Source organism: Octodon degus, unplaced genomic scaffold, assembly GCF_000260255.1.
Source record: "Octodon degus isolate 3935 unplaced genomic scaffold, OctDeg1.0 scaffold00183, whole genome shotgun sequence".
In the NCBI taxonomy this organism is placed as follows: domain Eukaryota; kingdom Metazoa; phylum Chordata; class Mammalia; order Rodentia; family Octodontidae; genus Octodon; species Octodon degus.
This window is the reverse complement of record NW_004524759.1, coordinates 3,359,176-3,365,450: the sequence shown is the minus strand read 5'-3', so window position 1 is coordinate 3,365,450 and position 6,275 is coordinate 3,359,176. Positions and strand designations below refer to the sequence as shown.

The 6,275-nt window shown below is 50.0% G+C and overlaps 1 non-coding gene across 1 annotated transcript; it reads left to right on the top strand.

Annotated features, from left to right (window-relative positions):
• The first annotated feature begins 4,159 nt into the window (after positions 1 to 4,159).
• On the top strand, positions 4,160 to 4,266 carry LOC111813326. Its single transcript, XR_002818622.1, has one exon. It is a non-coding gene; the product is annotated as a U6 spliceosomal RNA (small nuclear RNA).
• The last annotated feature ends 2,009 nt before the right edge of the window (positions 4,267 to 6,275 follow it).

Here is a 6,275-nt window from a genome sequence, read left to right as displayed (position 1 = left end):
TGTTGAAGGTGCAGCATTAGGGTGTTTATTTGTTCCCGTTCTGTTTTCCTAATGTGTGAGTTCACAGCTATGAATTTCCCTCTGAGAACTGCTTTCATTGTATCCCATAAATTCCGAGTGTTCACATTTTCTGAGAGGAAAGTGAGACGCTGCCGCCTCGGGGACAGGAGCTCCATCACCCCGGTCTCCGCCTCGTGCTCTCCAGCTCAGTTGAATCTCAGGCACCCGGGAAGTTGCTGAGAGAGACAAGGAATGGCCCAGCATTCACAAAAACCCCACGCCCTGTGGCTGTGGCTGAGAGGCTACCCGCTCCAGTCGGAGTCAGAAAGAAAGATGCGTGAAATCCAGGAGGCCGACCTTGCTGTGGCCAAGGCTTTAATGGAACAAGAAATGAGACGGCAGATGTGAACCCACAGGCGAGCGTGCAGGACCGGTACATGGGAAGCTAGCGCCGGAGGACGCCAGGCGGCAGGACGCCTGGCCGGGGTAGAGACGCCACAGCTGCTCCACAGACGCCTCCGCGGAAGCATCCCCTGGCTTGGCGAGGAGAGCGGCCGTGCTGGCGAGGAGCAGAGCCGGTGACTGCGCAGATCTGCTCTTCTAGAATGTCAGAGAACTTTAGACGTTCACATATATTAAGAATTGGCCAAGAGCGGATTCTTAAAAACTGGAGAAATAATAGGCGAGATGGATGTGAGCAAAATAGACACATGACACTTCCCTCCCAATGGGAAAGGCATGTGGGGACCTGAGACAGGTGGGGGTGCCAATGATCAGCATATGTTATGTGTACGTACGTACGAATTTGCCAAGATGAAATTCATTAACCCGTGTAACTGACAAAAAGAGTGAAGAAAAAAAGAAACAACAGCAAAAACTTGACAAAAATCCCTGAACCGATGAATTCTCACACGTCTGTGCTGCAGGTTCACAGAAGAGCCCCTGCTACTGCTTCTGGCTCTCCGGTTTTGGACCAAGATCTGCTTCACCTACCTCAGCTGCACTCTCCGGAGCCGTCACCCAGTACCCCCAGATCCCCCAGCCTGGGCAGTGAGCCTCCCCTTGCACCCCTCCCCTGCCTGTGTCTGAGGAGGTCCTGTGCCTCGCACAGGTGTGAGTCCTGCTGGCTCAGGTTAGCAAGGCCCTCTACCCTTGGCTCCATTCCCAGGCTGTGAGGCTGCATGTGTCCTCCTGGATTCAGAACTCCCCCTTCCTCTTGTTGCAAGAATCTTGAATAAGTCTTCTTTACTGTTTTAACAAATGTCAGGATAAGTTCCCTTTAGAAAGCAGAGAATGACCTAGATATTTAACAGCAGGGAGTTGAATTAAACTCTGAAGTACAGAAGTCACACTGGCACTAATAGACACACAGTGCCCAGCATTCCTTGAGGATTGCACGTATGCTGGACCCAGACCCTTAGAGCTGGGGCTCAGAGGATACTGAGAGTCCCAGGATCTAAGTGCAGTGTCCCCACACCCATCTCAGAGTGTGCCCCGCAGTGCAGGCCCTGCCTCTTTTCTGTCCCATCTCCTTTCTTGGCCCTGTGTGCTGTCCCTCCTGGACAGGGCACCTCTGTCCTGTGGTGACCTCTAGTGATTGAAAGCTGCACACCACGCTCATCCTGGACACAGCCGTGGGTCTCTGGCTGCAGAATGCTGTCCCCATGCTCTTGTTTCCTGCTGGTTGGGGTCCTGCACTGCTTGTCCCTGGATCTGGCCAGCAGTGGCCGGTGGGATCACACGGGGGCTGCACTGAGGAGCAGTGTTCAGTTCAGGGGTCTAGGGAAGCTGTGCCGCCTAGCCCAAGGCACCAAACTCTGAGGTTCTTTGGTTCTGCTGCTTGCAGGAAGCCTTAGGCTCATGCCTGAGGTGTCAGAACGTACAGTGGAGGAGCTTGGGGTCTGTGCTGCCAGCTCTCCTCTGTGGCTATTTTCCAGAGCCCAGCAGTGGGACAGTAGCCCACTGAGGACATCCGCTGGTCTCTAAGTACAGTGCCCCAGGGCTTGAGATCGTCTTCCTCCCAGGTTGCTCCAGCCCAGGAGGGAGATTCCAAGTGGTGCCTTGGCCCATCAGCTGCTGCTCCAGCACTAGGGGCTGTGACCACTGTGCCTGGACTCCAGGGGTTTGTCTGTCTGGTGTGACGGTGCAGAGGAGAGTTTGGGGCTGCGGAAGCTAAACTGTGCCCTTCCAGAATCCCCTCCCCCTTGGTCTGTTGCCTCTAGCCCCCAGTCCAGAGCAGAGATTTGGATTCAAGGGCTCTAGGATCTTTTCTTCTTTTTCTTTCATTGACCTGAAGATAGAGCCTGGGAGCAGGGGCATTCCCGGGGCTGCTCTTTGGTCTCTCCCTGCTGAGGGGAAATTTGCATTTAAGCAGGCTGTGCCTTTTGGCTAAATACATTAGTAACAGGAAGAATGCTGGCCTGAGGGTGAGTAGTGCACTTACAGACCTTGGGTGTGGAGGACGCCCCCTTCTCCAGGACTTAAACCCTAACCTTTGACTGTTTCCGTGATCATTCAGTTTGGTTCAAGGTTAGTCAGGAAATTTGCAAGGGTCAGTCCTCTGGCCCTTTATTCCCATCCCCATCCCTGGAGGCTTTACACAGCGCTCAAGTGGGTGGGCACTGGAGAGAGCAGGCTTAGGGAATCAGGGACAAATGGGGCCTGCAGCAGTGGCCCTCCTGTTCAGGTACAGCCAAGCACCAAAAACGAAAAATCACAGTAAAGGAATAAGTGAAATTCCCATATCCTTTCGCCCTTGCCCTCACTGCCCTTCCCCTACCATGGTTGAAGGAAGAGAGGGAACAGCAGCAACAAATTTTAAAATCCTAATAATATTTCAGGGACCACAGAACATCTGGATCAAGCTATAAATTCTTATTTCCTCTCCAGGACTCAAGTCCTGATATTTTTGCTAAGCAAAAACATCAGCAATGAATAATTTTCAATCTCTAATTATACTTTCCCCACAATACTAATAACAGGAATTAAAATAAGTCTTGTTAGCCCAAAATTCCAAACTCTGAATCACACACACACACACACACACACACACACACACACACACAGACCCAATTCCCCCTGGGCTGTCCTTTGGTAGCATTCAGTGGCCAGGAGCAGTTCAGGTGTTGGGAAGAGCACTGTGTGATTGTGCTAGGGGACAGGGTCTGGCCTGTCCATATCAGTGCCAGCTCTCCACTATGACAGCTGGGCCCATGTGCAGTTGTCCCCAGGCTGGAGGACAATCATCGTCAGATTCCAGACACCTTGTCCCATCCTGATTAATTCTCCTTACGGTCACCTTGTTCATGAGGACAACTATTAAAGTTGAAAACAACGCACCACAAAGTAATGCCATGTATGAGGATTTGAGGCCAGGACATTTTACATGAATGAATCTGGTGCAAACATTTTGTCTCCTTTGTAATAACCCTTCACTGGAGGATTAGGGAGATATCTGGTCAGGATGGGAAGGTCCAAAACTTTCCGGTTTGTGGGTTTGTGGTGAGCTCTTCCCTTCCCCTCTGTCCTGCCTGCTCCCTTGGCCTCCCTCCATGCCCTCCTTCTTTCTGCTTCTTCTTCTTCTTCTTTTTTTTTTTTTCTTTTTTCTTTTAAAGATGATCTCAGCCTGGAACAAACATTCTTGCGAAACCAGCCAGGAATTTTGCCAAGTGTGGTGTGTTCACGTCAGCTGCTTTCTGGAAAATGATCTCGGGGTGAGACTGCCTGTCCTTTTAATTAGTCTGAGGAGTGGTTCCCGAGGGTTTCATCAGGTGGCATTTCCTACACGCCTGGTGGCGGTTTGTTTTCTGAAATGCTGATTAAGCAGAAGGACGACTTTGACCATTCTGTGCAAGTGAACACAGAAGTTGTTATTGTGGTTAAGCTAGAGCTCATAGATCAGTACACCAAAGGGCTTCAGGCCCTGCAGCCTGAGATGAGGGCAAGATTCAGATTTCCCCAAAGAAAATGCTCGCCAAACTCTGCCTGTGTGGGAAGACTGCTTTCTGGGAAGGTCATGCCCTGCCTGGGGACTCCCCTGTCATAGCCTTCCCAGGTCTGGCCTGCCCTTTGGGACCAGTTGGATTCCCAGGACCTGTGTGTACGTGTGTGTGTGTGTGTGTGTGTGTGTGCATGTGCGCATGCAAGAAGTATCAGTCCCGTGCTTGCTTCGGCAGCACATATACTAAAATTGGAACGATACAGAGAAGATTAGCATGGCCCCTGTGCAAGGATGACACGCAAATTCGTGAAGCGTTCCATATTTTTCAGGACAAATCCTGAGGGCATTTCACTGACCTTCTCAGACCAAAAAGCTACAACTCTTGGTGCATAGGTCCTGCTTTACCTTGGTCTTAACCATCCAGTAGAAAAGTATGAAGACAAAATATAGGAAATAAAGCCATGCTGTTAAGTTGAGCTGTGGGGGACTCAGGTCAATAATTTCTGACATTGCCAGTTAAACAGAAGACCCAATGCTATTATGGGCTACTGGACTCTTTTAGAATATTTTGCTGAGTTTACACACCTATAATATTCAAAACGGAACTTAGAAAAAATGGGGTATACCGATGAATGTCCATTTTGTATCTGTGTATTCAAAGTGGTTGGGATAGATATATATAGTTGCATTCTCTTAATGAATAGAATGATTTGTTCTAATGGTGTTTGTAAATAGGATCACAAGTCCACATCTTGTACAGCAATTAACCACTAAGAAGAATATATGCAGTGTATTATTTGTTGAAACTGTACTTCCGATTTGATTTGAAACTGTCTCATTGCTATCTGTTTATCAATAAAACTTTGAAAAAAAAAAAAAAAGAAGTATCAGTCCCAAGACCTGAAAAGAAGACTCACTTTGTGGAATTGCCTCAGAAATTACCAAAGCTGACAAGAAAAGGTCTATAGTAGTACAGAGGTGGCAACGGAAGCCTGATTCTCTTGTCCCACAGCTGCTCCCCAACCTCACTGCAGGCGCAGTGAAGATAAGAGCAGGAAGTGGCTATCTAGAAAGGAAGTAGCTCCAGGGCCGCCCTGCTGGTCCTGTAAAGTGCAGGAATGGGGGCTGTGGTGGCAGCTGCACCTGTGTGCAGTGTTTGTGTCCTCTGTGTGGCTGGAAGACCACACTGGAGGGCAGGGCTCTTGTGGTACAGCCAGTCCTCCTGGGAGAAGGGGCCTAGGATGGTGCCTGTCGCCTGGGCGCAGAGCTTCATCCTGCCAGACATCCAAAGGTCACAGCAGCACCATGAGCTGTGCCCTCTCTGTCAGGAAAGGCATCTCTGTGCTCACCTGCAGTGCTCACTGAGTGCCATCCGCTGCCTGTCTTGTGCTCTGTCCCTCATCCCTTTGCATGGACGCAAAGTCCAGCAGGAGCCAAGGTCAGGGAGCCTGGCTTCCTGGGGATCAGACCCTCAGCAGACAGGCAACTTGCATACCAGCTTTAGTGTGACTCTACTTCCTGGACATCTCTACATTATTTGTCTTGACTTAGCTGGGTCTTGTTTAGGTCTCTAGCATGGTCATAACATGTGTGGTGGTCCTGAAGGAAGGGTGTATGTCTAGGATCTAGTGATTGGGCATCTCCCCCTCTTGTGCCAGGCTGGTGGGCAGAGGCTTGAGCCAGCAGTGAGACTCTGAAGGAGAAGTTAGTCTGTCACTGAGAGATGGGCTTCACACCCTGCTGACTGGTGTGTGCTGCAGTCCTTTGCCAATTTTGGAAGATGTGGATTTGATGTAGTGTAGTGGTTAACTGACTGGAGGGCAACTTGTTATACCCAGCTGAAGTGAACTAGCGTGGTTCTGGGTGTGGGAAGCCCACCTGAGGATTATTGCCAGCAGCATAAGAGGCAGAACTGGAGAAGCTGCTGAGAGGCTGTTAGAGAAGCTGTTTGGAGAAGCTATTGGAGCTGTTGGAAGCTGCTGGTTCTGAGCTATTCTGCTGGAGAACCTTGTTGTGCTGGCTTTCCTGATGAACTTGGCTGTTCTTGTCAGAGGCGGAGCTTGGGATCTTGTTGTCACTAAGAATGGCTATGATTCACTTTGGGGGAGCTCTGGTCCTCGTCTTGAGCATTGCTTCCTGGCTCTGGAGGGAAAGGTGACACATCGTACAGCCTCTGAGAGAGGCTTGTTATGTTGGCTTTCCTAATGGAAACTCAACTTTCTTCACCATCAGAGGAGCTTGGGACCTCATTGTTGCTGAGAGTGGCTGTGGTACTTGTCAGAGGAGCTCTGGTTCTGAGCATTGCTTCCTGGCTCCAGTTCAGATCTCTCAACCT